This window comes from Nicotiana tomentosiformis, chromosome 2, assembly GCF_000390325.3.
Source record: "Nicotiana tomentosiformis chromosome 2, ASM39032v3, whole genome shotgun sequence".
NCBI lineage: Eukaryota > Viridiplantae > Streptophyta > Magnoliopsida > Solanales > Solanaceae > Nicotiana > Nicotiana tomentosiformis.
Window position 1 is genome coordinate 48,535,346 of NC_090813.1, and position 11,988 is coordinate 48,547,333.

General features: G+C 35.7%; 1 long non-coding RNA gene across 1 annotated transcript; it reads right to left on the reverse strand.

The window, feature by feature from the left end:
• Positions 1–768: 768 nt before the first annotated feature.
• LOC138904603 (uncharacterized) lies at positions 769–2,538 on the reverse strand. The gene is made up of 2 exons (XR_011413455.1): positions 2,112–2,538; positions 769–986 (listed from the first exon to the last, which is right to left on the reverse strand). It is a non-coding gene; the product is annotated as an uncharacterized lncRNA (long non-coding RNA).
• Positions 2,539–11,988: the final 9,450 nt, after the last annotated feature.

Here is an 11,988-nt window from a genome sequence, read left to right on the forward strand (position 1 = left end):
AATGCACACATGACTACTTTATTAAAATAAATAAATAATAATAACGACCAAGGATCGTGTATGAACACATGGTCTATATCTCAAACGTGCCTAAAATTGCCTGTCGCTTAAATTAATTAAAAAGCGCTTCTTTTTTATATTTATTACTTGTTCGACTGAAAAAAATAATATTATTATAAAAATAATTTTCACTAATGCAAGACTTTAAACCCGGGTAAACTTATGTTAAACTTTAATGGTATTGGGCCACTTATTTTATTTAACAAAAAGACAATTTATTGATTTTAAAAAAAATGCCCATCTTACTTTCTATTGTCATTGGGCCTACAAATTTTAGCTTATTTGGCCCATGTTGCTTAAGAGCCTCGATGACCGAGACAACACAAAATAACAAGTATTCTTCTAAGCCCAAATTGCTTCTTTCATTGATGTCCAAACTATAAATTATTTTTTTCATAAAAGAAGCTTACATGCTAATTATTATATTTTATCTTCTTAACCAACTTATTTCTTAAAGACTAACATAATATTTCTACACCAACATGGCACTAATCAAACTACACTCATTAACAACATAAAAATCATGACTAAATATAAAAACTACAAAAAACGGTAATACTTCAATGCTAAAGAAGAACTATATTAAGTATAATATTATGTTGACTATAATTTAAAGCATCAAAATATTTGAAGTTAGAAGTCTTTCTTAGATAATTATACATGAACCATGAAAGTAACTCACGGAAAAGAGCCCAAACTAAACAAACATGGTTAAAAGTGGGGTCTTTATCTTTTCCTTAAACTAAGTAATCTTAACAGAATGCAATTTCAATCACATATATAAAGAAGAAAACGATAATTTAACTAATCTTTAACAGATTTACATGATGATAATACTAATATAACATTCATCTTGAAACAAAATCAGATCCAATATGTTCCATCAACCAAACCGGGATCAAATCCTTCTTATTATCATCAAGAATCTGCAATATAAGAATTTGAAAGTTACCTGATTTATAGAATAATAAAATACAGCAGTGCAGCAACAAAAAACTCAGCAGCAAATACAGTAGAAACAGCAGCAACTCAAGTGTTAAGACAACCCAGAAAACTCAACAAAAATGCATGAAACTGGTAGCTATCAACTTCACAAATTGCCAAAGGGATCTTTCTATTTTTCTCAAGGTTTTTTTGCACTCAAATAATCCTCACAAAACTCTGAAATTTCAGCTTGTTATATGTATTAAGCTGCTGATTTTTCTCAAAGATATATGTCTTTCAGCAACTCTCCAAGATGTGTCTCAGTATAAGATAGAGTGTCCCCCTTTTCAGTGAGTAAGGAACTCTGCATTCTAAGTGTAAGACAGTCCCTTTTATAGGAGAAAATTAGCCCTTTCAATAGGCAAATAAAGTTAGATTTTTGGACAGATTTTGGTTCATCAAAAATCTGTCCAAAAGACTAACTTTGTGTACTAAATACTGTTCAAGGTCTGTCCCAAAGGTAAAAGGACAACCTGAAAATCTGCTGTGTCAGAAGCAAGGAGAAAAAATGTCCTTTCAGCCACCTTACTAGTAAAAGTAAGCTACTATTACCCTATTTTATGATAAAATAAACTAAACTTCAGATTTTAACCATCAATAACAAACCACTTGCTCAACACAAATAAAACTTAGACAACTATGAACTGACAAAGTATAGACGAGACTAAAAACGTAATTGAACTCAGTATTAAAACCAACTTGATGGGAATGAATTGGATTTGTGCAAACTAATTACTAAACAAATAACTAAATTCACAAACTAATGCTCAAAACAGAACGAGCATCGTTAATAATCGAACAACGACTAACAACAACTAAATAATCGACTAACAAAGTGAACGATTTAACTAATACACTAAAGATCATGTTTAAATCAATAACGAATCTAACAAACCACTAAAATAAATAGAGATAGCTAATTAAATAAACCTAACTTGAAACTCTAATTAACAAGAAATAACCAAAACAGAAAAAATAAAAAAAATAAAAAAAATAAAAAAGAAAATCAGAAACTAATCTACTAAATAAAAAAAAATTAGAATTAATTAAAGAGATGACGATTATACCTAACAAGTATGCTTGAAGCCGAAAAATAGCTAAAATGGGGGGTTCGGGGCATTTTGGCGTTGGAGCCGTGGCGGCGGCGAGGAGCGGGCCGGCGGCGACGGGGATTTTGGGGGTGAAATGGGTAGGAAAAGATAGGTCTCGTGGAGCTCTATCCATTCATGTATGTGTTGTAGGGTGGTGTTGGCCGGAGCTTCAAGAATTTGGACCAAAAAGTGGCGGCTAAAGTTTCTTAGATCTAAAATTCAAGGAGTTTGAGGGTTTTTTGAAGGAATTGGTTTGGAGATATGGGAAGAGGAGGTTGTGGAGATTATATGGTGTTAATTTGGAGGTGGTCCGCCGCCGGTGGGTGATTTCCGGCGGCGGCGGCTGAGAGAAGAGAGAGAGAGAGAGAAGAGAGAGAGAGAAGAGAGAAAGAGTTATGGGTGAAATGAGGGAATTTTTCAGATTTTTGAGGCTTTAATTACCTCTTGAGAGATCAAATACGGACCATTAGATCAATGGGTGATCAATGGGTGAGATTTGATCTTGGGTCACTTAATGAAACGACGTAGTTTTGAGGCAAAACTACGTCGTTTCGGACCCTTTCAAAGGCAGCCCCTTATCTTGCACTTTTGGCCACTTTCTCTTTCAAATTTGGCCCAATTGCTTTCTTAATCCTACTTATTAAACTAAATTTATACAAACAAATAAATTAATTAAGTAACTTATTCAAATGATCAATTAACTAGATTAATTCACCAATTGAATAGTTAGTTAATTCCTAAAATGCACAAATAAAGAAAGAAATATTTTTTGGTATTTTTATGATAGGAAATATGCAATCAAAGACACAAAAATTGGGAAATATAATTAAAGCAACAAAAAACTAATGACTTTAGGAGGTGTTAAAATAGTACAAAAATTAGGTATTCACAGTGTCCACATGGATTAGGTCAAAGATCTTTTTGGTTGATATAGAGCTTGAAGGAAAAGGGAGCTTGGATTGGCTAGCCATAGGACAAATAAGACAAGGAGTAGAATGATTAAAACATGAAGGAACAGAAATATTAGAAATTTTCTTCATATTACTCCAAGGCATATGGCCTAACCTATAATGCCACGGCTTCTCTTTTACATTGGAATCGGAAAAAGCAAAACAAGAATTAAAAACTGGAACAAAATTTAAATTCTGCCTAGGTACAAAAGTACTAGACTTAGGGAAACTTTTAAAAACTGGAGCTCCCAGTCTTGACTTGAGAATGAAGAGGCCTCCTTTCTCCTTACCAATCTCCAAAGGGCTCTTCAGTGAAAGGCCCTGCAGCAAAATATAAGAATTGGGAGTGAAAAGAATATATTGTTGGAGTTGTTTGCACAACTTGTGCACAGACAACAGATTGAATCTAAAGGAAGGCACATACAGTACATTGTGCAAAACTAGATTTGGTAACAATGCAATAGTACCTGAATATGCAACTTTTACTCTATGTGAATTAGGCAGATTGACCATGATAGGTTTAGGCAAGGCTTTATAGTTAATAAAAAAATTTATGTTAAAAGTCATATGCGCAGTTGCTCCACTATCTAATATCCATGATTCACTATCAATTTGAATGAAACAGGCAAAGGAATTAAAAAATTTGGCTATACCAGCACAACTCAGATTTGCAGAAGCATCAGAGGTTTCTGCACCCTGCTGACCTATGTTGACCTGTTGTAGAAGCTGCAATAATTGTGTCACATACTCCTGAGTAAGTGACTGCATTCCTGGAACCTTAGTATTTCCCTAGACTCCCTCTTCATTTGTGTTGAACACAACATTTGCATGTACATTCCCTTGAAACTTCCTTTGCTTTGTGAACTTAAAATTTGCAGGAAATCCATGAATCCTATAACATTTATCAATAGTATGGCTAGGTGTAACACCCCGAAAAATTTTAAAGTATTTAAGTGTAAAGCCCGGTAAAATTTGCAAAGAAAATAATACTTCATGGTGCCGGACTAGGCTTACGTGTTTGAGGATTGTAAGCTCGCCTCGACTTGGAATTTTTGGGTTGAACAATGCAGCGGAAAGTAAAGGAAAATATTTGGCAGAAAAATATATTTTTGCGGTCCATTATGCGACCGCATAACTACTTTGCAGGTCGCATAATGACCGCAGAAGTGAGCAGGAGAAGGGCCAGTCTGGGGGCAATTATGCGATCGACTATGCGACTGCATAACTGTTATGCGGTGCATTATGCGATCGCATAACAGTTATGCAGACCGCATAGTGACCGCATACACAGACAGATTTTTGATCATTTTGGTCTGTAATTATGCGGTCCGCATATCCATTATGCGGTCATATATGCGACCGCAGAACCTGTTCCGGAGCTCCATTTTTGTGTTTTTACAACCCGACCCTACTTCGTTAAATACACGCAAAGGGTCATTTCTGAGCAAAAATTCTGATGTTTTAGAGAGAAGGGAGAGTGTTTTAGAGAGAGAGAAAACTCTAAGCTAATTATTCATCAAGTCTTGCTCAATTCTTGAAAGATTAACAAGGAAAACCCACAAGTTCTTCATCTAAGAGGTAAGGTTCCATACCCTAGTTTTCAATTTCGAATTTGGGTAGAAGATGGTTGATTAGGAGTATGATTCATGGGTATGAGATTATTATTTACACATGCATGTACTAATAAGAATTGTGGGAAGATTGTTGAGCTGAAATAAGTAAGGATTGGGTTGTGGAGTGAAGGAAATCTTGTAGAAGAACCTTGTGGTTAAATTTGCACACCTAGTGTCTGATAAAATGCTCAAATGAGCTGAGACCATGAATATCTTCCTAATTATGGTTCAATTTTGTTATGTCTCAAAATAAATCGGGATTGCTAAGAATTCCAGATCATTCTAGAGTTAAGGAAGCTCGATTGAGGTATGTTGGCTAAACTTTCTCTCTTGGAATTGAATTCCATAATGTTTCTGTAAGTTTCAAAGTATGGGTTGCGTATTAAAAGGTTATGGCTTTGAGTCGTATTTCAATGAAAAATAGTATACCAAATTGTGTGAGAAAATTTTAATATTCTTAAGACTTTTAATTGCTCATATGTGTACCTAAAGTCTTGATTTGGAAATGTCTTATTGTTGATAATCTATAAAGATGGTTGGAAGTGAAATAAGTTAATTGGGGATATAGAGTGTGGCCAACGTGCCAAGAATTTAAGTTATGATTGTGTCTAGTGGTATAAATGATTTGAGAAGATGCGATAAAGAATATGAAATGAGCCTCGACTCAATTGTTTAAAAATGACTTCGAAGATAGAATTACCTAAAAGCTTTTGTACTCAATCCATGCTCATTAGTGGTTGTTTTAACTAATGCTTTGCGTTATAAATATATCTAGTGTGATTTGAGTTCTATATACTCATGTGTTGATCTGGTACATTGTCATTGCTAGGGAAGAGCATTGTAAGAATAAATGGTATATTGATTGTTTATTATTTTCATGTGTGTTTCTATTGTTGGATGGTATGCCTCATTCTTTGGGAAGAAATCATTTGTATTTGAAGTTTCCATTTCAAATGGATTTGAAGTATATGACTTCTAAAATATCCTATATATTGATACTTGATGATGATCTTTGAAATTGAAAGAGGTGAAAGTGTGGAATATGAAATACGGCCATCGTGCCAGGAATAAAGAATCTTGTGAATGGCCTAATGAGCTAAGGAAATATTGTCGTTGTGAATGACTGAGAATACTAATGAGAATTTATACAATGTGAAAGATGTTGAGGAGAGTACAATTGTTTTTATGATATTTCTGTTTGCAAATCAAATAAAAAAAATATTTTTGGGAGCATCATTAGCAAAACCGAGGAAGGGTGGGTCATAAAGCCCACACCTGAAACTACACGTGCCGGTGTAGGGGTGGATTGGGATTATTCCTCTTAATTGGGATAAAACTGGAACCTTTGTGGATTGGAAAAGTCAACCCACACGACATATGTGGGAAGGCGGCCTAGCTGATCGGGTGGAGATCAGATGCCATATTGCGCATATGGTGGTACTACTCTTGGTAATAACTTTCTTTCGCATCACATGTCAAACTACATTGTTCGTGGGGAGATCGCCTAGCCAATCGGGCGTGATCGGACTCCGTGCTAACAAAGACGATGGTATATCGGTGCTAATGATCTCCCAACCAAAAAAATTATATATGAAGTTCGTATTTTGAAAATTATTATATTTTAACTGGATATTTGGATACTGTTGATTATGACTTGCTGTTTCTATATGTTGCCTTTTCTCATATGGGCATTTTATTTTGAAAGAGGATTTTTAGCTATACATACTAGTGCTATTCGACAGTACTAACGTCTCTTTTGCCGGGGGCACTGCATCTTTAATGGATGCAGGTGGTTCTTCAGCAGGCGACATTGATCGGTGATAGCAGTACACTCTTTTCAGCTGATTTGGTGAGCCCCACTTTATTTTGAGGTCATGTATCTTTTGTTTCTCATGTACTGTGTTTTGAGGTATAACCGGGGCCTTGTTGCTGGCATTTTCATATTACTCTTTTATTGTACTTAGAGGCTCCGTAGACAGGTTGTGGGTTATGGTTGATGTTGGGAATTGAACTAGAAATGTTGGTACTTGGAATTTATGTTTTTCATTAATTCTATAAACTCGTAATGTTTTGAAAATTATGAATGAAATTGCTAATGGGAGTGAAAAGAAAGTTGTTAATAAAAATCTTTTCAGTGATTGATTAATGGAGTACATCTCCTCTTTATTCATAGATGAGTTTGGGTAGAAGAAAATCTAATAGGCTTGCTCGGCCGGGTTCTCTCGGTTGAGCGCCGGTCATGCTCCCCGAGTTTGGGGCATGACATCAGGTTTCTTGCAGTAAGCACATATTCCAGTATTCTTTCTAGGATCACAAACTCCCTTCTGTCCCTTATTTTCATTGAATCTTCTTCCATTTCCCCGCATGTCTGTAGCAAGGAAAGAACCAGAATCTCCTGGATAGACAGGGGTAGCATGGATATCCCTTTGCTTCTCATCATGTATCACAAGTGAATAAGCTTGTACAATAGAAGGTAATGGTGAAGACAATAATATATTGCTCCTAACACATATGAATATGTCATTCAAACCCATCAAAAACGGCAACCTTTAATCTTGATGTGCCTTAAAATTCTTCACCTTAGCACCACATTCACATTCACAAACACATGCAGAAAAGGTGTTCAAAGCATCAAGCTCATCCCATAAGCTTTTCATCTTAGTAAAATAGGTTGATATACTAGAATTACCTTGTACCACAGCACTGAGTTCCTTTTGTAGCTAAAATAGCTTAGCTCCATTTGTTTGTCCAAATATGTCTTCCAAATCACTCCACAAGTCCTTGGCACTTTGAGAGTAAAGAACACTCTCAGCTATCTCCTTAGAAAGAGAATTAAGTAGCCATGACAATACCATGTCATTACACCTTGCCCAAGTCTTTTGAAGTCCAGAATCAGCTTGTGGAAAAGTAAGAGTTCCATCAATAAAATCCAGTTTATTTTTTACAGATAAAGCAATTACTACAGCTCTTCTCCATCCAATATAGCTTCTTCCATCAAAAACTGTGGACACAAGATTCATCCCCGGATAATCCGAGGAATGAAGGTAGTAAGGATGTGATGAATCAACCACTCCATTCATAACTGAAGTTGTTGGCACAGAAGGATCGACTGTGGAAGTGGCTGATGCAAGTGGATCTAGAGTCTGTCCAGTGGTACTCATATCTGAAGAAAAGAAAGCAAAAAAAGGAAGAAAGAAGCAAAAGATCGTGAAATGGTGGAGCAGATTAAGCCTGCTCTGATACCATGAAGAAAATGAAATGAGAATAATTTTGAAAATTTTCTATGTGTATATTTCTCTGCACAGTGTAATGTATATATACAAAAGAATAGAATCTAGTTTAAAAAAACTTTGCCAAGTGGCAGTATTTTTCTAGCTTACTCCTAACAGCTATTGTAACAAACTAGGGAATACTTATAAAAGGAATAATTCTATCCACTTTGCAGATTATTCTTTGTATCTTCTGGGTTCTACTACAAATGGGCAGATGGAGTCATCTGAAGTTTTAAGGCCCATTTGTTGTAAAACTAAGTCCAAAGCAAAAAACCAAGCCCATTTAGAATTGAGTCCAAATGTCTGACCCATTTTGTAAGATATACATCCCTTCTTTAAAGACAAAACAAACATCAGCAAACCTAGCCGACTATCTCTCTCTAATCTCTCTTCATACTTCCATCTGAAAATTCAAGAAGAACTTCATTTTCATTTCTAACACCAACATGATTGTGATCCGTCTTGCCATTTGAAGAACTTATTCAAAACGGAATGGACTCGGGACAACTTAATGGTATTCATAGCCTAAAGCAAAATTATAATGAGAAGCCTTCAACTTATTTCATAAAATTCCTATACTACTGGGATAAAAGGACTTATTTCTTGATATATGAATCAAATGAGACAATTAAGAGAAACAGCTAATTCAAGAATATTGGATTGAAATTAAAAAAATTAAATCTTTAGATGCATAAAAACGAAATAAATATACATAGTGGAGGAAAATCAAATTGAAGTGGTAGATATAGGTACTAATTATTAAGTGAGAAAGAAATTTCTTGTAATTTCTATTGAAAGACTCAAGAAACACATTAAAATTGAAGCACATACGATATACATATTACTAACATTCTTAATTAGAGGCTCAAAAAATATAGAGAAAGTTCATGCTAAACAAAATTTGAAATCAAGATGTAGTATATTATTTTTAAATTGACGCTTCTAAAATTTGAGTTCAGAAAGTTACTACTAGCTCCTATTTTAGTAGATAATATACTACTCCCTCCCTGGTTAACAAAAAAAAATTATAAGCTTCAAATGAAGATATCAATAAGCTAGCCAAATAAATAATCTTTTTGAAGTTTTGCTAAAAAATGTTTGTAGACGATTAATCTTCAATTTAAAGAAATTGATGAAGACGATCATATTGATGTTCATCACGGTGGTGATAAGAATAAAAATGACTCAATGGCATACAGACATGAAACATCAAAACCCAACCTTTTCACACAACTAAAAAGCATCGAAATCTATCTATCTATTTGTTAGTTTGAGTGCACGTATGATTTACTAAAAAGCTTGGTTCTTTACCGTGCTCCTTAAACTTGAAGTAAAGTAAGCAGTACAGTAAATACAACGATTTTTACGTGGAAAATCACCCGGCTCAAAAGGTACAAAAATCACGACCTATAACGTAGAATTTTCAACTTCAACTCCACTAGAACAATGAGCCAAAAATATATCAATTACAACACTGTAATTCAATACTCTCCAGTACTCTTACTACGATTATTTAATTTACAAGTTACTCTAACTTGTAAAGCAAACACTCACTCCAACTCAATAATTATTTATGACACTTGATTACCACTCAATTTTCTAAAACACATTTGCTAGACTGACTCAAGAAGAATACAATACTGGTACTCGACTAGAGTAAACAACATATAATTCTTTAGTTGATGTGCAAGAGGATAAAATTAGAAGTCCAAATAGATACTATTTAAACACCTCGACTCGAGATCTTCTAAGAGTCCTATTCATAGTCAACTTCTCTTTTGATAGGACTCCTACTGTTCCAAGAACTCCACAAGCTTTGAGACTCTTGTCTCTGACTGAATTATTCATATCTTCTTGAGCAACAACCCTTATCACATGTAGCAGCCTTCTTCCACCAAATTCGGACCTAGGTAACTTTGAGATAAAGTTACTGTCTTGCACATACGTACAATCATCAACCAGAGGAGCTGGTCCTTTATCCTGAGGAGTTGGTTGTTAGAACAGTTAAGCAGCTACGTTGAGGACCTGGTTCTGTGAATCATTGCATTTAAACAAACTTTGTTAATCATCAAAATCTTAATATTCAGTAAATTCTCCCATTTTGATGATGACAAACTTTGTACACAGTAGAACCAGGTAATCATAATAAGTACTATTGACAGACATGTATATTCACAACCCACAACCCCCAACCTTATCTTCCACATTTTGGCATCATCGAAAAAAACAAAAAAAATGTTAGACAGATGAAGCACAAATAATGTAAGATTCAAGGCCAAACAGGCTACAGCACAAGTTTAAGAATTATCAAGGCAAACAGACTAGGCTGAAGATCCAATATTGTACAAAACAGTAAAGTAGTACAAGAAAAGACATTTAGTAGTGCCAAAATAAGGCCAGGCCTTGTCTTAAACCATTAGAACAAAATAAATTAAGCATACCGCAAGCTACTCACACTAAGACAAAAGGAAGAAAAAAAAGTTAAAGCATCACTGGGATAGCAAAAAGAAACTAAGGACACTGGGAAGGAACATGTTCATAGGTGAGAGGTAGAGGAGGTCAATGCTTTCACAAGAGTGGCAATCTGTTGGGGATGAACTTCCCTATCTCTTCTAAGCTCTTCCTTAAGCTACATGGTTTCCTTTCTCAACTTATCATTATCTTCACGAAGCTTGGCATTCTCTTCAAACTCCAACCTCTTACTGAGCATTGCAGCCCTGCTGCTCCCTAGTAGAATAACATATCATGTGGGTCCCCTTGCCTTGATCTCCTCATAGCCACACTGCTTGAGGGTAACACATCCAAAACATCATTGTGATTTCCATACTTATGATCATGCAAGGCAATGTTGAGCTTGTCAAATAGCTCGGTCAGCATGAAACCATAAGGCATAGCATGCTTAGGCTTGGAAGTGTCTGCAGCTCTTGCCATATGCTAAATCATCAAGGTAGGGAGATTGATAGGTCTACCAGTGTCAAGCAATTCCATTACAGCCATGTCCAATAGGGTAGCTTCATGCCTTCTCTCATACCTCTGAAGAATACAGGAATTGACAAAATGAAACAACAGCTTGTGGCAGGGAGTCATATCAGTCTTGTACACCTTCTAAGAAGCATCCATTTCAAACTTTTGAGAGAACTTTCTCGTGACCACAATGCCAGTGTCAACATCATTGTCTATGGCTGGCCACTTTTTCTTTAAGTAATTGTCAAATCCAAAAGAAGAAATATTCATAAGCATCCCCAACTCCTCAGCATCAAACTCCATTTCAAACCCCCTAACATTACTTTTGACTACCTTCCCATCAAATTTGAAGTTTGCATAGAACTCCACCACAGCAGGAACACATACAAGCGGGAAAGCTTTAACAAACATATGATTCCATCCCTGTGGCTCAAGTTTTTTTACTAGTTGAGATATCCCCTTCTCATCAGTGTTTGCAAGAATCTTCCCATTAAGCACTTTTCTGTTTCTCAACTCTGTGAGTCTATCAACTACAGCTGGCACATTCTTTCTTGTCTTTCCTCTACTGGCCCTTACAGAAGGGGTAGCAGTTTTTGTAGCTTTGACAACCTTTCTCTTTTATGTAGAGGACTTAGATGGCAAAGCAGACTCAGACTCATCTTCTCCATCCAGCTCAACCACAGGTTCCACAATTGAAACTTTCTTCCTTGGTTTCTTGGCACTTCTTGACTCCTTAATGACTTGTTCATCAACAATCTTTCTTTTACTCCTTGTAAGAGGAGTCCTAGCAGGATGAGCCACTTCTTTCCTTGTTGGGACTACTGACTTTGTTGCTTTCAAAGAAGTCTTCCTGGGTTTCTTCCTTACCTCAGACAATGGCAAGTCATCTTCATCACTGCTAACCTCTTCATCTTCAGTGAAAGGAGTTAAAAAAGTCCCAGATTCTTGAGTCCTTTTCTCTTTACCAGTTTCTTCTAAAGGGGCTATGGCAGTGTTCCCAATGGTCATAGAACCTTAAGATTCCTCACTCATATTCTCATTCTCCTCCTCACTT